Below are 6,998 nucleotides of genomic sequence, written 5' to 3'. Positions count from 1 at the left end.
CCAGCCACGGCAGCCGGGCCAGCCGGCGCCTCTGGTGATGCTGGGGATGAGCGGTGACCTGATGTGTCTGCAGATGTGCCAGCGCCAGCCAGGATAGGCAAATCGAAACCTGTCTGCGAAGAGCTGCAGGAGGACCTCACGCTATCAAGACAATGAGCGATAAATGAGCAGATAAATAACCCCACTAATCTGGATGCAGTGAGGTGCTCCAAGTCAGCTGCTCTGGTGCATAGAATCATCAAATGGTTTGGGGGGGAAAGGGGCCTTAAAGCTCCTCCAGCTCCAACCCCTGCCATGGGCAGGGACCCCTTCCACTGAAGCAGCTTGCTCCAAGCCCCTGTGTCCAACCTGGCCTTGAATGCTTTGGACCTTTCTCAGAGTCATAGCCATCAGTTTTCTCTGGAGGTTGCAGAATAGGCTGATGGTAACAGAGAACAAACCCAGAGTGCCCCACAGGAGCTTAGAAAAGTGTGAAAGGAAACAGCTTGTGTACTGATGTAATTTGTGGGGACGGCACAGTCAGAAACCTGCATCTCAATTCTCCCTTCAGAAGCTTGGGGATGCATTTAAGTTGGCAATCAGATTGGTAACGTCCCTTGGTATGAAGTTTGGGAAAGCAAAGACCTAAATGACAGGCTCTGCAGGTCTGGTTTTGCTTTGGACCTTCCCAAAGGAAGAAGCAGGGAACAATGAGGAGCCAGGGAGCAGAATGGAAATACAGAGACACATTAGAGGCTTGTTTACACTTCAAAGCTGTTTTGGATAATGCAGGGTGTGAGCCAAAAGCACAAAACCTATTCCTATTTAAAACTATTCCAAAATAGGAGTGCCCTGTTCTGCATCAGCATAATCCACATTTAAAATAGATTATGATAAAGGAGAGCAAGGTGCTTTTGTGCTACAATACAGGTTTCCCTACATGGACTTATTTAGGATAACTATCCTGAAATAATTCCATTTGTAGACATCCTCTGGTGCACGGTATCAGAGCGAAGCAAACTACGCTCTGATACGTGATGAAAGTGCTTGTGTGCATGCTATAATATACTGGCGTGAAATAGAATTTCCTAATGGAATCATATTATGGAAACCTGCCTTGGTCAGGGCACTCTTTGAATATCAAGGAATTCTTCGGCATAGGCGCAACGAGCACTACAGACAAAGCATCAGGATATGCCTGCCATGATTACATGCCACGTCCATCAGGTGGAAAAATCCCTCCCTCCTCATTTTCCTCTCTGGATAACTCAGATCTGAATGTTTTATGAGGAACCGTCTGGTGCCTGAGAGGCCAGGATGCCACCAATTACCTTCTAATTGGGAGGAGGCTGGATGATTTGGATTCACTTGTTGATCCTGCCACGGATGCTCTGTGGATGATGGATGCCTCTGTGGGATCAACCTGCTGAAAGCACCGAGACTTCCACTGCCCTGGACTGTGGACACCTTCATGTCTGCAGGCTCAGAGAGGAGCACAGATCCCAAAGGCTGCACCAGGCCAGCTCCTGTTTGTGACGAGGCGGTGATGGAGCTCCCTCCCCAGCTCGCTGTCAAGCAAGGCCATCCCCTGATGCGTTCTTTGCCTTTCCATCCTAAGAGATAAATAAAAGGCATTTTACACAATTCAAGCCTCAGCCCTGGCACAAATTCCCACACTGATTGCGGATCTTATCGTGGGAAAATACATGGGGTTGTGTCAAAGAGTAAAAATAGATTGAGGCTCATGGTTTCTACGCTTGTTACAGAACGCTCTGGAATTCCAGTCCTAAAGGGGAACTGAGGAGAAAACCCAATCTTTTTGGAATTCATTTCCAGTGAGGGACAAGCCCAGGGCAACCACACAGCGATCCCTGACAGGGGAGAACGAAAAAGAACACGAACAGAAACTCTTGATCCCCTGCAGTCAGCTATCCCACGGGTAAAGTGAGGTTAACGCTGAACGGTGACTCTCTGCTGTATCATTTATGTAAACAAGCAGAGGCTGGGTTCGCGTTCTGCATGGCTTTGGATCGCCTAAATAATTACCTTTAAGCAGGCAGCCTTAAAAGCAACAGGGTAATAACAGCTCTCCCTGCTAAACCAACCCAATAAACAGACTTTGCTGACCTGTACTTAATGCATTCTTTCATATATGAGCGAGTCCATTAAATTCCAGACTTTACATAGAGGATGCAAGGAGCTGCGCCGCCAGGGAGCAAAGGAAGATTCTCCTGTCAGCACAATGGACTCGAAACACCAAAACCGGAAACATTTGCACATCGGGCTGCAAACCAAATCCTGCTTGCAAGGGTGTCAGAATGCTTGCTTTAGACAGTATTGGTGTAGCAGCCTAGAGAGATAGCACAGTGTCCTGGCAGTGAGTGACGAGAGCCTGCATTACCCTACCAGACTTCAGCAGAAACCCAGTCATTACCCAGAATCAGAACACGTTGAGCCAGGAGGTATCATTTTGGTCTCCCTGCCTGTTCTTTGTACAGCAAAGGATTCCCACTGCAGCACTGTATTTTCAACATAAATAGCAATAATAATTCCAGACATCAAATAATGCACCCGAGTCCTGACCCTGTAACAGCAGTGCTGGAGCATCCCTGAAACCAGTCTGAGGCAGGTAAGCAGCAAAAATCATGCCAGCATTGTTCTGGATGACTCTTTTGTATGCTTTTTACCCTGACACCTTCAGATGCTTCTTGTCTGATTCTTTTCAGCACAGAAAAGGCTACAAATACCCTGAAATTCAGACACGTTTCCCATAGGGATAGCTTTGCTTTCGTAGCAATTGTTATAGCCAAAGATCTGTTAAATGGAGACAGCTCAGCTTTTTGGGGGTGTGAAATGAGTTCAGAGAAAGATCAAGCTATAGCTCCAAGTCAAGAAGTTTTGCAGCATGTCAAGACGTGTCTGGATGCTGCAGTCTTCTCACCTGATGATGGCTCTGTCCATGCAGAAGTGCCTTGGGCTCCCCTTGAGTTTTTCCACTATAGAGAGACTTAAACTGGCAAAAGAGTCCCCAGGTGGTGTGACTGAGCAACCTGCACTGGCACAGATAGAGTCCATAAGCATTTCCAATGATAAAAAATGATCTCCTTTGAGGATCCCTGTTTTACTTTGCTGCCTGTTGCTTCATTGCAAAAACAAAGGCAGAAAAGCATTCAAACCAGCAAGGCAATACATTAAACGTTTGTACTGCAGGTGCTACAGGCACTGCTGAGGAGGAGACCAGTGGAAAGGCCAGTTTGCTCAGTCTGGACAATGAAACCAGCCTTTCTTACACCCTCTTTGTAATGTGCTGCTGTTTTGACTCTTAAATGGACCCTGGCACCAGAGGGAATTGCTTCAGTCCAGGCCTCCCACTCTTGACCCATTTTCATTTCATTTCCTCTCCCCCAGCCTCGTCATGTGTCAGGAGCACATTATACCTTTTAGAGTTTCCTGCTAATTTGGTCATCACAGGGAGCCTCCAGAAGAGCACAGTAATTACCAAGCTCCCTCAGACTGGTCTTTTAGCACAGGTAACTCTGGCTCTGCCCAGCTGGGATCTCTCTGAGAGGCAGACAGGGTTTGATGCGGCTCTCTGGAGCCACAGGGGGTGCAAGGCCTGTGTGGGATAGGGAGCCCATCACCACCTTGCCATGGCACAGCCACACAGGCACCAGGCAGAGAGGCAGGGGTCAGGCAAACTGAGAAGCATTCAGCTGTCCCCAGGGAACTGAGCAAGGCAGAAGTGGGAAACCTGTCTGTCCTATGGAGCATCTTTCATCCTACATGGAAGATGGAGCTTAGAGGATCTACAGTATAGGTCTCACCTGGTTAAGTCTGAAGGCTTTGATGAAAAGGTAAAATACAAAAGAACATTCCTGGTTTAAAGTATTCTTTACAAAGTTGTCAGTGCCTTTGAATCTGCTGAGCTAAGGAGTAATTCAGCCGAGTGCTGCAAGGAAAAACAGCTCTGTTCAGTTCAGGGCAAATTCTTTTCTATTCATGCCATGTGTTAATAAGCTTTTTCACAGCTTTTGAACATAAAGAACCTTTTGGTTTCACTCTGCACATATTTTGGAGCCAACATGGAAACCAAAACCCAAACCCAAACCATATGGGCTTTACAGCTCCCAGAACCAGCATCAGAGGTTAACCTCAAACCTTTAACCAGCTTAGGCAAACACCTGAGATGAAGGCAAGCTGACCCCTGGCAGCGCTCACATAACCACCCTTCCTGATGCTCATCAAAGCATGGGCAATGCACACCAACACACACATCTAGGAATATCAGATATACCAGACCCAGGTGCGAGGGTTTGGATGGGTTTCCCATGTGCTGCGAGTGAATGCTGTAAGGGGAATGAAATTAGAACCCAGTTGTAATTGTTTTCTCCTTGAAGGTGCCCACTCAGAGCTGCATGATTTTAAGGATGATTCTAAATACTAAAAGAAAGGATTGAACCTTATTACTTTAAATGAGAGAAACTAAGAAGTAAGTAAACCCTGGAGATCCTTTTATATACCCAAACGGAGCTTCAAAGACTCAAGAAACTGCTGTTCCAAGGAAGAAAACCCTCAAGTGCTCTGACAGCTTAGGAAATGTCTTCCCAACCCCGGGATGTCAGGGCCTGGTGATGTACTTTAACGCTTCTGATTCCCATCGACTCCAAGCGTGGATTCGAATTAGCCAAGGGCATTTTCTGCTAAACCCAAAGCCACAATGACATCTTTCAGGCAGGGCCTCACCACACTGCATGTTTGTTGAGTAAGGGTGAACGAATGCACTAGAATATTCCACATTCCACAAGAGCCATTTCAGACTTTTCCAGATTATCTTTTTTTCTCCTTAAGCAAATTTTGCTGTGGGATCGCAGAGAAGTTCATGGAAAGTAGTATTACATGGGGCTGCCTTCCCAGCATATTGCTGTGGGTAAAACACCCTCGCTTCAACCACATAGGAAATGTTAAGAGCACTTTTGGGAGGGAGAATAGCATCACCTTCAAGTATTAAACACGTACTTTAACTGTACATCCCTGCCTGTTAGTGCTTGGATAGCTCATAGAGGATGGATTCCAGCTACTCTTTTGGGTTGTTTTAGCAAGTCACTCTTAGCCTTCACTTGTGCAAACATGAATAATTACCTGTTCCATAGGGCAACTGTCCCATGTGAAAATAAATGTGCATCTTCCAAGGGGAGAAACAGCCTTGTACATCCTGCCTGCCACCAATGGACAAGGCATTAACCCGTTCTCCATAGCCCTAAGTTTCTGTGACCATCAGATGATCTGTGCTGAGACTACAAGACCCAATGTGGAGGAGGTGGTGGTGTGCGTGCAAGCTCACTGCCCTCTGCTGAAGGGAAGAGGCTTGTGAGGTGCACGGGTTTTCTCCACGAAGCCCTCTGGTAGCAGGATAATGGCATTTGTTGCATTTCCAGTGCAGGATTTAGCAAGAGGAGATCAAACATCACCTGAATCCACAGCCTTTCGGGGGTTCTATAGCAGGATACTGTCAATAATCCTAAAAGCACTGACATGAAATATGATGGAGCCCGTTCTGTCTCCTGTGAATTAACTAGAGAGGATGCACTGTTTTTATGCTTGTGACTGGAACACTGGAAATACTTGATGACATCAAGGTTCTACGAAGCAAAAGGTACTTTATCCAAATCAAAATACACTTATCTAAGTCATCATTTCAGGCAATTAGATGATTATCTAAGTAATAGATTATTATTATCTAAGGCAGCCATACAACCCAGCTTCTATGGTTGCCTTAGAGTTACTTTATAGATCCAAACTTACACTGTATTTGCTGGTATTCAGATCTGCACACATTTTGGTTTCACTTCTCTATAGATTTGATCAGCAGAATAGAATTTTTCACAAATCTTGCTAACCTTTAATGCTTCACTGTGAAAAGAACATCCTGGCAACTCTGAAACAGATCCTTTTAAACACCATCCCTCAACAGCAAAGGCTTTTCTCTATGCCTTCCGCAGCTGTCTTGAGTTAGACTACATGAATAAGCTTATTGGATAACTACCTAATTGCACATTAGCACAGAACCAAAACACTAAAACTGTCACTTTGCATTTTCAAGACAGCTAACTTGGTTTTTAACCCAGTCCTCAGCAAGTCAGGAGCATGCAGAAATTGAAGCCAACAGCGTCGAGAGCATGGAAAACAGAGAAGTTGGATATTTTAATTCCCCTGTTTCCATTCTGCTTACACAAAAATCTGTTAAAACAACTTGTGTCTGTTTAGTTTGATCAGTGCTCACATGAAAGTTTCCTGCGCTTAACGGCTGCTGATGGCAGACTGATAACACGTGGAAACTCTGTACGAGGTTAAACCTTTCAGGAAAAGGAATTCCAAATGGCTTGAAGGATAAACTTTCTTGAAGGATAGATTTCGTTTTCCTTACACACAACACATACATTGCTTCACAGGTAGCAAAGTTAGAGGTTTTTCCTTCCTTGCATGTCAAGCTATTCTATACAAACAGAATACTCTGTCCCTGCTTCAGACTGGGAAATGGAGTCAAACCCTGAGCACTGTGAGTATGATCCATGTCAGCCCTGGCATCGGCTAATACTTCTTGTAGGAACCTCCTGTCAAAACTCGAGACAAGAGCAAATGAACAGACATCCTTGGGAGAGCTGAGCCTGATTCTCCCCTCTGCTCCTACATCTTGACCCTGAAAAGGGACAGCTCCTCCATTTGGTTGTTTCTGCCAGCGACTGTTTCATCACCACGAACAGAAGTGAACTCAGACTGCCAGAAATACGCTACAGGATTGCTCCAAACATGCGTTATTTCTGCACCTTTGCTATTGCTCTTGCTGTGCAGTCTCTGCATTGGCTCACTACAAGCAGACCTGCTGAAAGAGCAGTCCCTGCCCAAGGCTTTTCACCTACCCATGGCTGAAGCATTCAGTTTAACTGAACAGGGTCATGGATTTCTTGGACTGGAGAGAGCTTGGGGAAGCACACAGGTGAACCCACCGGCAGTTGCACACA

The sequence above is a fragment of the Neopsephotus bourkii genome, unplaced genomic scaffold (assembly GCF_033783945.1).
Source record: "Neopsephotus bourkii isolate Nb327-2 ecotype Australia unplaced genomic scaffold, CSIRO-AGI_Nbou_v1 NB_1036, whole genome shotgun sequence".
NCBI lineage: Eukaryota > Metazoa > Chordata > Aves > Psittaciformes > Psittacidae > Neopsephotus > Neopsephotus bourkii.
This window is presented reverse-complemented; position numbering follows the sequence as displayed.